This window comes from Triturus cristatus, chromosome 1_2 (genome assembly GCF_964204655.1).
Source record: "Triturus cristatus chromosome 1_2, aTriCri1.1, whole genome shotgun sequence".
NCBI lineage: Eukaryota > Metazoa > Chordata > Amphibia > Caudata > Salamandridae > Triturus > Triturus cristatus.
In genome coordinates this window covers 732,188,991-732,197,719 of record NC_140580.1, presented here as the reverse complement: position 1 = coordinate 732,197,719, position 8,729 = coordinate 732,188,991, and the positions used below count along the sequence as shown (strand labels likewise).

The 8,729-nt window shown below is 49.8% G+C and overlaps 1 non-coding gene across 1 annotated transcript; it reads right to left on the bottom strand.

The window, feature by feature from the left end:
* On the bottom strand, nt 1-140 carry LOC146867913 (U4 spliceosomal RNA). The gene has a single exon (XR_014968649.1). It is a non-coding gene; the product is annotated as a U4 spliceosomal RNA (small nuclear RNA).
* Nucleotides 141-8,729: the final 8,589 nt, after the last annotated feature.

The following is an 8,729-nucleotide window of genomic DNA, read 5'->3' as shown; positions in this document are numbered from 1 at the left end:
CCTCCGTGGAAACCATCAATAGTTGCAACGTCGACTATATTTCTAGTCGCCGCAGCGGGGTATTGGCTAATGTTTCCAATAAGCATTAATCATGCCTCGCTTACACCTCATTAGCTACAATACTGCCACTGCTCAAAGCTAAAGAAAAAACGAATGTCATTCGAGGTACCCACGGGAGATGAAACTTAGGACACCTACAGCGAGCAAAAGTCGCCTACACACATCACCCAGAGACAGACAACAATAATTCTTACTGCGAGCTGGAATACTCTGAACTGTACTCTATTACCTGTGAGCCTCATAAAAAGGACGTGATGTGCGCAGAGGATTCTGGGGGCTCATATGCTAATTAGCATTTCCTGGTATGTTGGTACAGAGGACGTGTCCACGCCTTGAACTTGAATTCCTCTGGTGCAATTATAAGAACTCTTCAGGAGAGTGAGTGGGGTGCTTATTGCTCCCTCAGGGCAGGCGAGGTTTACGTTAGGAAGGCTTGCTCTAGTCTCGGCCAGCGAAGCCGGTATAAAGGATCGGAAGGTAAGCGCCTTCAAGCTCCTCTCAAACTTGGGACATCTTACAGCCGCTCTGAAGTGAATGTAGGTATGTGACAAACCATCACGGTGCAGCCCAGACTGTTCAAGGCTCGCCGGGGTGAGCGGACTCCGGTTGTAGAACCTCTCTCCTTAATACAACGAAGGTAGGGGTCTGTGCTTCATGGGAGAGGAAAGAGTAGTTGGACAGACTAAAACAAATACAACCACTGAATAGAAAGCAACAAAAAGCCAATAGAGAGCACTGGGCAGAGTTGCTTTCTGACCAGCTACCGACATGTCCCCAATAAGCCTTTGGCAACCAGACAGCAGCGCTATAAATAAAATTACACGGCAAGCCGGCGAGCTTGGAGCAGTACGAAGTTCCAGTTTCTTCCAGAACAGCAGCGCTACTTGCTACAAGCATTGCTTAATTGGTTTTTAGTCACAAAGGCCATTGATAACTGGTCTGACCTGGGCGGCAATCAATGGGATACCAAGATACTAGATCTCGGAGACCACTGAATACAAGCATTGGCATAGCCAATAGGTCTCGCTTTTGGGACCTTATAAGTGTTTAGCCATGCAACAGTTGCATAACTAAATACTTACAAGGTCCCAAAAGCGAGACCTATTGGCTATCCCAATGCTTGTTTCTGTTTATTACTGCTCTGTAGTAATGGCGGCGCACGGGTGCCACCATTACTACATAGAAGTAATAAACAGGAGAAAAAAAACATCAAAGCGGCCGCGAAAGTGAGAGTGATCGCAATAGTGATCAAACATCAAAGCGGCCGTGTGGCCGCGAAAGTGAGGCGCCCGCACCCGCGCACATGCACTGTAGCTCTAGGCTACAGTGGTAGCACTTTTTTGAGCCCTCACAAAAAGTCTCGCCAGACCAGCGCATGCGCTGGGTCAGGCGAGACCTAAAAAGGGAGAATGAAAATTTAGGCTGTTATCAGCAATGGATCAGGGCTATTAGTGACCTTCAATCGAATATGGTCTACATGTTTTAGCCATCAGAGAAAAGCCCAGTGGGTCTACGGCTTTCTTCAGGACCTCTCCATGAGCTTGCAGATCTCCACAGTAGTTGGGTCAAGTTTTGACTCATTAAGACATTAAAAAAAGTATCTGAGACTGCTTCCAGGCACAGAGGACCGCAATCCATGCTGTAATTACATCATGCATAGATTATGTTTATATCCGGTACCTGGGTCTGCCTGACTATCTGCTCAAGAGATTGCAGATTCATCAGAATGCAGCAATTAGGATACTTTTAAAAGTGCCTAGGGGTCTGTCAATTGCACCCCATTTCAAGGAGCTCCATTTGCTACCTGTTAAGGAGAGAATTCAATTTAAGGCACTAGTCTTGGATCCCCGAGCTTTTTATTGCACAAGCCTCCACTATCTTTTGATGAGGCCACTGCATTATCATTCATCTAGAGAGCTACGTTTGTCTGATGCCAACTTACTCTCGGTGCCAAGGTTAAAAAAAGAAGTGAGGAGGGTATCATTCTCCTAATTTGCAGCTCAAGCATGGAACAACTCCCACTCCATGGCCACAAGATCATGGGGGAATATCTCTTTAAGAAATCTGTGAAAACATGGCTATTCGATCTGGCCTTTTGAGGGCTTTACTCTGTGGATTCGGTGAATGGTTGCAGTTTATTTAACGTCAGAACACTCTGATGAGTAGATGTTTGCACTTCATAAATTAAAAATTAAATTAAAATTTACATCTATGGCTATTAAATCATAAATATGAGAAGCCTAACTGATAAGACTATCTATTCTAATTTGTCACAATACTCATACCAGGGATCACAAAAGTCTGGACACCATTTACCAAAACCATGTGAAATTACTCAATCTACTACTACCACTAGATTATACTATTTTCTCCTAACCCAGGGAAGCTAAGGGGATGGAATGCAGAAAGAAGTGAAGCACGGCTGTGGTCTACTCTTAAACATTTGTGTAACAAGAGGGTGACAAGCCTTTCTCTTCCCTGAGTTAAGAGAAGCCTTCTCTGTATCACGCGAGATAAGGACAGTCAATAGTTTATGTTGCTTGGTCACTTCAATGATTTTACGGGCTAATCTCGTGTTGTCTCCAAATTGTCGACCTTTCAGGAAGCTTGATTGTCGGATGGAGATTATTGTAGGTTAGAGAGTATAGATTCATCTTACCATGATAGAAGCAAATAGTTTTACTTCATAGTTGAAGAATGTGATTAAGCAGTAAGAACCGCAGTCCGTGGCGTCTTTATCTGGTTTAAACGGAAACGTCAGATGTGAGGGCAGCATAGAATCTGTGACTACATGTGATGTTAGGAAAGAGTTGAACACTCAGGGCCTAATTCATAAAGTGCCTCTGCACTCGTGATGGAGTCCCCACAGTTGTGGTAGAGTCTCCGCTCTTGGGTCGGAATCCCCGCAATGGGAATTCTCAATGCGAGGATTCCACCCCGAGTACAGAGACTCCCCCACGACTCCGGAGCCACCGCCACAAGTGCGGAGGCCCTTTGTGAATCAGGGCCCTCTGTTCAGGGCTTCAGCTAATATATTAGCATAGTCTTTGTAGAAGTAGTCTGAGGTAGTCGTCTGGCCCAGTGACCTTACGGCTAGGCATATTCTTTTTGCCTCTTGTACCTCTTTTTTTTTTTAAACATATTTTATTTGTCAAAAGCACATAGAGCTGAGCTCTGTAACCCAGAGGCTTCCGTAGCATCAATATACATTTATCATGACTTTGACACTTTTCTCATATATGGAAAGAATATTGAAAGGACTTGCAATTAAATGAAAACAAAAGAGAACAAAGAACATACAATAGCCCCCGCCCCCCACTCCATCACACTGTTAACCAAGCAAGATCAGTATATACAGTCAGAGCAACAGTCCTACGCTCACTACAGTACCTTACTAAGAAGTCTCTATCCCACCCAGTGTATATAAAATAAAAAACCCCAGTAAGGGGGGTGGGGGGAGAAGATTAGAACCGGACCGAGCCCTGTGCTGGAACAGGCTCCAATTCCAGTCCCTGATAGTCTGCTCAGCGCTTCCAGACTTTATAGTGTTTGCGAGCCCCCCCCCCTGGCTACAAAGATTCGAACCTCCAAGCCCATACAGAAATCTAGACCTGTCTTCCAGACCGAGACAGAGGGCGCTGCTTTTGCCTTCCAGGCTCTCGCAATGTCTCGTTTGGCAAGGGTAAAACCCAGGAGCGTAAGGTGACGTTTGTATACATTGCTCCCGATATCGTCCATGACGTGTAGGAGAACCAGCTTAGGTGAGCGAGGGAGGTCCCAACCCAAAACCTCTGGCAGGCATGTCATTACTCCCCGCCAAAACCACGCCAGCACGAAAGAATCCCATATGGTATGAAGCAAGGTGCCCTCTTCATGCATGCAGCGAAGACACACCGGGGAAGCCACCAAGCCCGCCCTGTACAGCCTGACTCTAGTGAAATATACCCTATGGAGGTATTTAAACTGGATAAGTGGAAGGCTCATTGCAATGGCTGCCCCACGAGGGGAGGCAAGGGCCTCCGTCCAGTCCTCCTCTTCGAGCGAGCCTACATCACTCTCCCATGCCTCGCGGAGATGCTGCAGGGACAGGGAACTATGTGTGACCAGGGATTGATACATTTTAGAGATCTTATGGTCCTGCAAATCACCCATGAAAACTTTCGCCTCCACCGGGCAGAAGTCAGCCAGCTCCTCCAATCCCGCCAATTTGGGGAAATAGCATGTCGAAATTGCAGATATTTAAAAAATTGGGTACGCAGCATTTGAAAGTCTTTCTGCAGGTCCTGAAATGACTTCAAAACGGGCCCCCGCATAACATCCCCCAGGTTGGAGATCCAAATCGCATCATAGCCACGGAATCCAGACAGGGCCGCCAACTGCGGCAGGCGTCCATTTTGCCACAGCGGGTTCTCCCGGGTCAAACAGTTCCACCAACCCATCCTCCTCAATGCCTGCCTCCAGATCCGAAAAACGAGCTGTGTGACCACAGGCAACGCATGCCGTAAAGGCGCAGACTATAGGAGTGTGTGCAACGAGTGATCACCCATTCACAGCCGTTCTACAGTATACGCCGGATCCAACCTATTCCCATACCACCATCCATTAAGGACCAGCAAGTGCGAAGCCATATAGTACGAAAGAATGTCGGATGTCGCATGCCCCCCACAATATGTGAACTGAAAATAAGTACGGAGAGCCACCCTGGCCGCCCCACCACCCCATAAAAACTGGCCCAAGGCGGCGGAACCATTTTGGAGAGATAGGATATGGATGATTTTGTAGCTGATATAATAGACGAGGAAGAGAGACCATCTTAAAGATGGCCGAGCGACCATATATAGATAAGGGCATGTGGGACCAGGTCTTAATATCCTCGCGCACCCTGTTCCACACTGGCACTAGGTTTCTGTCCCATGCAGTCGGCTGCGAATCAGAGAGGAACACACCGAGATATGTCATCCCCCGTGCACCACCCGCACCGTGGAGGCCCTGGTACCAAGGTCGCCCCCTCCACCCAAGACCCAAAGGGTGAACTTTCTCTCGTTCATATAGTGGCCGGAGGTCTCACTAAACACCTGCATGATGCGCAGCAGCCGCAGGCCAGTCCTGTCCAAATTAGTGAGAAAAAACAACACGTCGTCGGCGTATAGGGCTATTCGATCCGACAGCCCATCGGCCCGTTCGAGACCGGCCACTTGCGCATCGTTGCGCACCCAGGCAGCCAGGGGCTCCATGGCCAAGGCAAACAGATACAGAGATAATGGCCACCCTTGCCTGGTGCCTCGACCAATAGTAAAAACCGACGAGACCAAACCCGCCATGTGTACAGATGCCGTTATGTCAGTATAGAGTAGGGTTAAATAAGACAAGAAGCGAGGCCCTAAATTTAATCTGCGCAGGAGTGCAAATAAATACTCCCAACTCAATTAATCGAAAGCATGATCCATGTCCGCGAGCAATAGCGCCGCGCGCACCCCCAGACCCCTGCGATAGCTGTGTGCGCTCTGCCAAAATTATGGCGGGTCTCCCGCTAGGGCATGAACACGGCTTGGTCCGGATGAACTAGGGAAGAGATATGGGGCCGGAGACGGTTAGCCAATGCCTTGGCAGGGACCTTGGCCTCGGCGTTGAAGAGGGAGATAGGATGATAAGACACGTGGTGTTCAGAAGGTCTGCCGGGTTTATGAAAGACCACCACCTCTGCATGCCGCCAATCACTGGGCAGACGACCATTCTCCCTGTTTAAAAAATTCATTTGGGAAACCATTGGGACCTGGGGCTTTCCTGGGGTGCAACTCCCGGAGGGCGGAACCCAGTTCGTCCTCTGTGAGTGGACGGTCCAGCGCCGCACTAACCTCATCCGACAGGGCTCTATAGCCTCTGCTGGCAGACATTCCCTAGGAGTATAGAGGTCCGCATAATCCCCCGCAAAACTCTCTGCTATGGCCGACGGGTCCAATAATGGTGACCCATCAGGTCCGATAATACCCGGTAGAACCAGGGAGCTCGACGCTCCTTGACACAATCTATGTAATAGCTTACTCGACTTGTCTCCCGACTGGTATATCCTACTCTGGGTTGCCAACCAAGCCTGGCAGGCTTCGTCTAACAAGAGGGATGAGTAGCCTTGTTGCATGAGCAACAGTTGGCGGCGGACCAGCCGCCCTCCTTCATCCCTGCTACGGTCCTCCAGATCCAAAAAAGTAGCTTCAGCCTGAATAAGAGATTCCCTACGGACCCTGCAAGCTGTGGAACAGAAGGAGATGTCCACCCCACGAGGAGTGGGCTTCATTGCCTCCCAGAGAGATTCCGTCGCATGCACCGACCCTACATTATGCGATAGATACTGGCCTCTTCCATGCGTTCCCTGTAATCCTCATTCTGAAGATTCCATGTGGAAAGGCGCCACCGGAAGGGCTCACGTTCCAATCCAGCGCGCAGAGTAATGGCCACCGGCGAATGATCCCAGAGCCCACAGGGGAGAATATCCGCCTCAATCACCCTGCCAGCAACCCCCCAGGAAACACAAATACATTCAATGCGGGAGAAGCAGTCATGAACTGCTGAAAGATAAGTGTACCCCTGGGTCCTACCATGCAACCTGCGCCACGGGTCAACCCAATCGTGGCCCACCATCAGGGAGTGGAGCTTGGTGGGGTGGCGAGCCACTGGGGCCCCGACGGGCCTCCACCGGTCAAGGACAACATCCACAGCATCATTCCAGTCCCCACCAACCACCGCCAGGACCTCTGGAATGTCCGCCCACACAGTAATAAGTTTCTCTACTAGACCCCAGGATAGCAGCAGTGGGGCATAGACACTACTCAATATCACCTACCACCGTGCCCTGGAGGAAAAGGTACCTGCCCTGCGTGTCGCCCTATGTCTTAGTGTGAGTGTAAGGGACCCGTCCATGTACCAGGACTGCGACTCCCCGGGACCCCCGCACAAAGCCCGAATGAAACACTTGTATGTACCCAAAGCGTTGAAAACACAGTGCCTTCGTCCCCATGAGGTGCGTCTCCTGCAACATTAAAATATCAGCGCCGGTGCGCTTCGCTTGCTTAAGGATTGCTCCGTGCTTGATCTTGTCTAACACCCCCTTGACATTCCAGCTCAGTATGCGTAGGGACCCCAAAGAATCTAGGGGCATATCAGCAAGGCTAGGCGATAGAATTATCGCCTCTTTTGCGGCCGTTTTCAGCCAAAAAGCGGCGATAATTTTATCGCCTAATTAGCAAGCTCACGCTAACACGTGAAAACTTGCGTTAGCGTAGGAATTCCTAACGCCCAGCTTTGCATCTCTAATGAGATGCAAAGTGGGTGTTCCTGACCTGACATGAGAAATGTCGCAAAGCGACATTTCTCCTATCATCAAGCCCCACACTATGAAGCATAGCGGCAGGAAAAGTAGTGATAACCCCTGTTATCGCTACTTTCCTTACACCTGCTTCAGGACTGATTTAGCCATGATATCCTATGGAAGGTGGATATCATGGCTAAGTTTGTGGGGCCCTATCAACAAGCTAACGCCACATGCGTGAGATTATCGCTGGGTTTCCAGCGATAATCTCACGTTAGGCAGTTAGCGCTAGGATTTTTATCGCTTTTTAGATAAGCGTTGCTAATAGCACGCTATCTCAGCTATAAAAATCCACGCTAGCCGGCGATAATTATCCTAGCGCTAAGTGCGCTTAGCGATAATTATTGCCGGTTGTTGCTGATATGCCCCCTAGTGGCCTACCCGATATAGCAGCCATGTAAGGGCTTCATGAATATGAGAGGTTGTATTTTTGCATATTGCACTGTTTTTAAAACAAAACTCACCTTTTAACTGTGATTTACCGCTGTAAACACTGCGCACTTCAGGGCACGGTAGAGCAGATCTAGCGCTCACGTGACCCGAGCACCGGCTGCCTTCGCCGCTGGACACGCCCCCCGTGAGGCCACGCCCACTTCACGCCTTCAAAAGCGCTGAATTGCGAGCGCGCTGAGTTGAAGCTAAAGACTCCTGAGGCGGAAGCCGGGAGAGGTTGTATTTTTGCATATTGCACTGTTTTTTAAAACAAAACTCACCTTTTAACTGTGATTTACCGCTGTAAACACTGCGCACTTCAGGGCACGGTAGAGCAGATCTAGCGCTCACTTGACCCGAGCACCGGCTGCCTTCGCCGCTGGACACGCCCCCCGTGAGGCCACGCCCACTTCCCGCCTTACGGCTCCACAAATATGTGTAACTTCAGAACGCGCAGCGGGCGAGCGCAGCGGGCGCGCCACTGGCGTGCCGAAGGCGCGCCTAAGGCAAGCCCGTCTGCGCCCGTCCGCGCCCAGCCGGGACCCGGGGCCACAAATTTTGGCTCTCATGATATCCACACCGTGACCTACAGCGCGGCGGCCCTATACAGTATAGGTAGGATTGTCACTCCTAAGTGCTCCCACTCTTTCGCGCCGTTGGAACTGCCCGCCCGCTGTCCAGGGTGCATGCACTCATTCCGTAAATCCCCGTTAGCCACTACACAAACGTATCGTATGTACATGTTAAACTGCCGCTCCTTGCCCAAACACAGTACACAGATTGCCATGCTGCTTGAAGAACACAAGCCTGACGCAGTATTTCTGACAGAAACGTGGCTCACTGTACACTCTGAACCAGACGTAGTTCAAGCCTT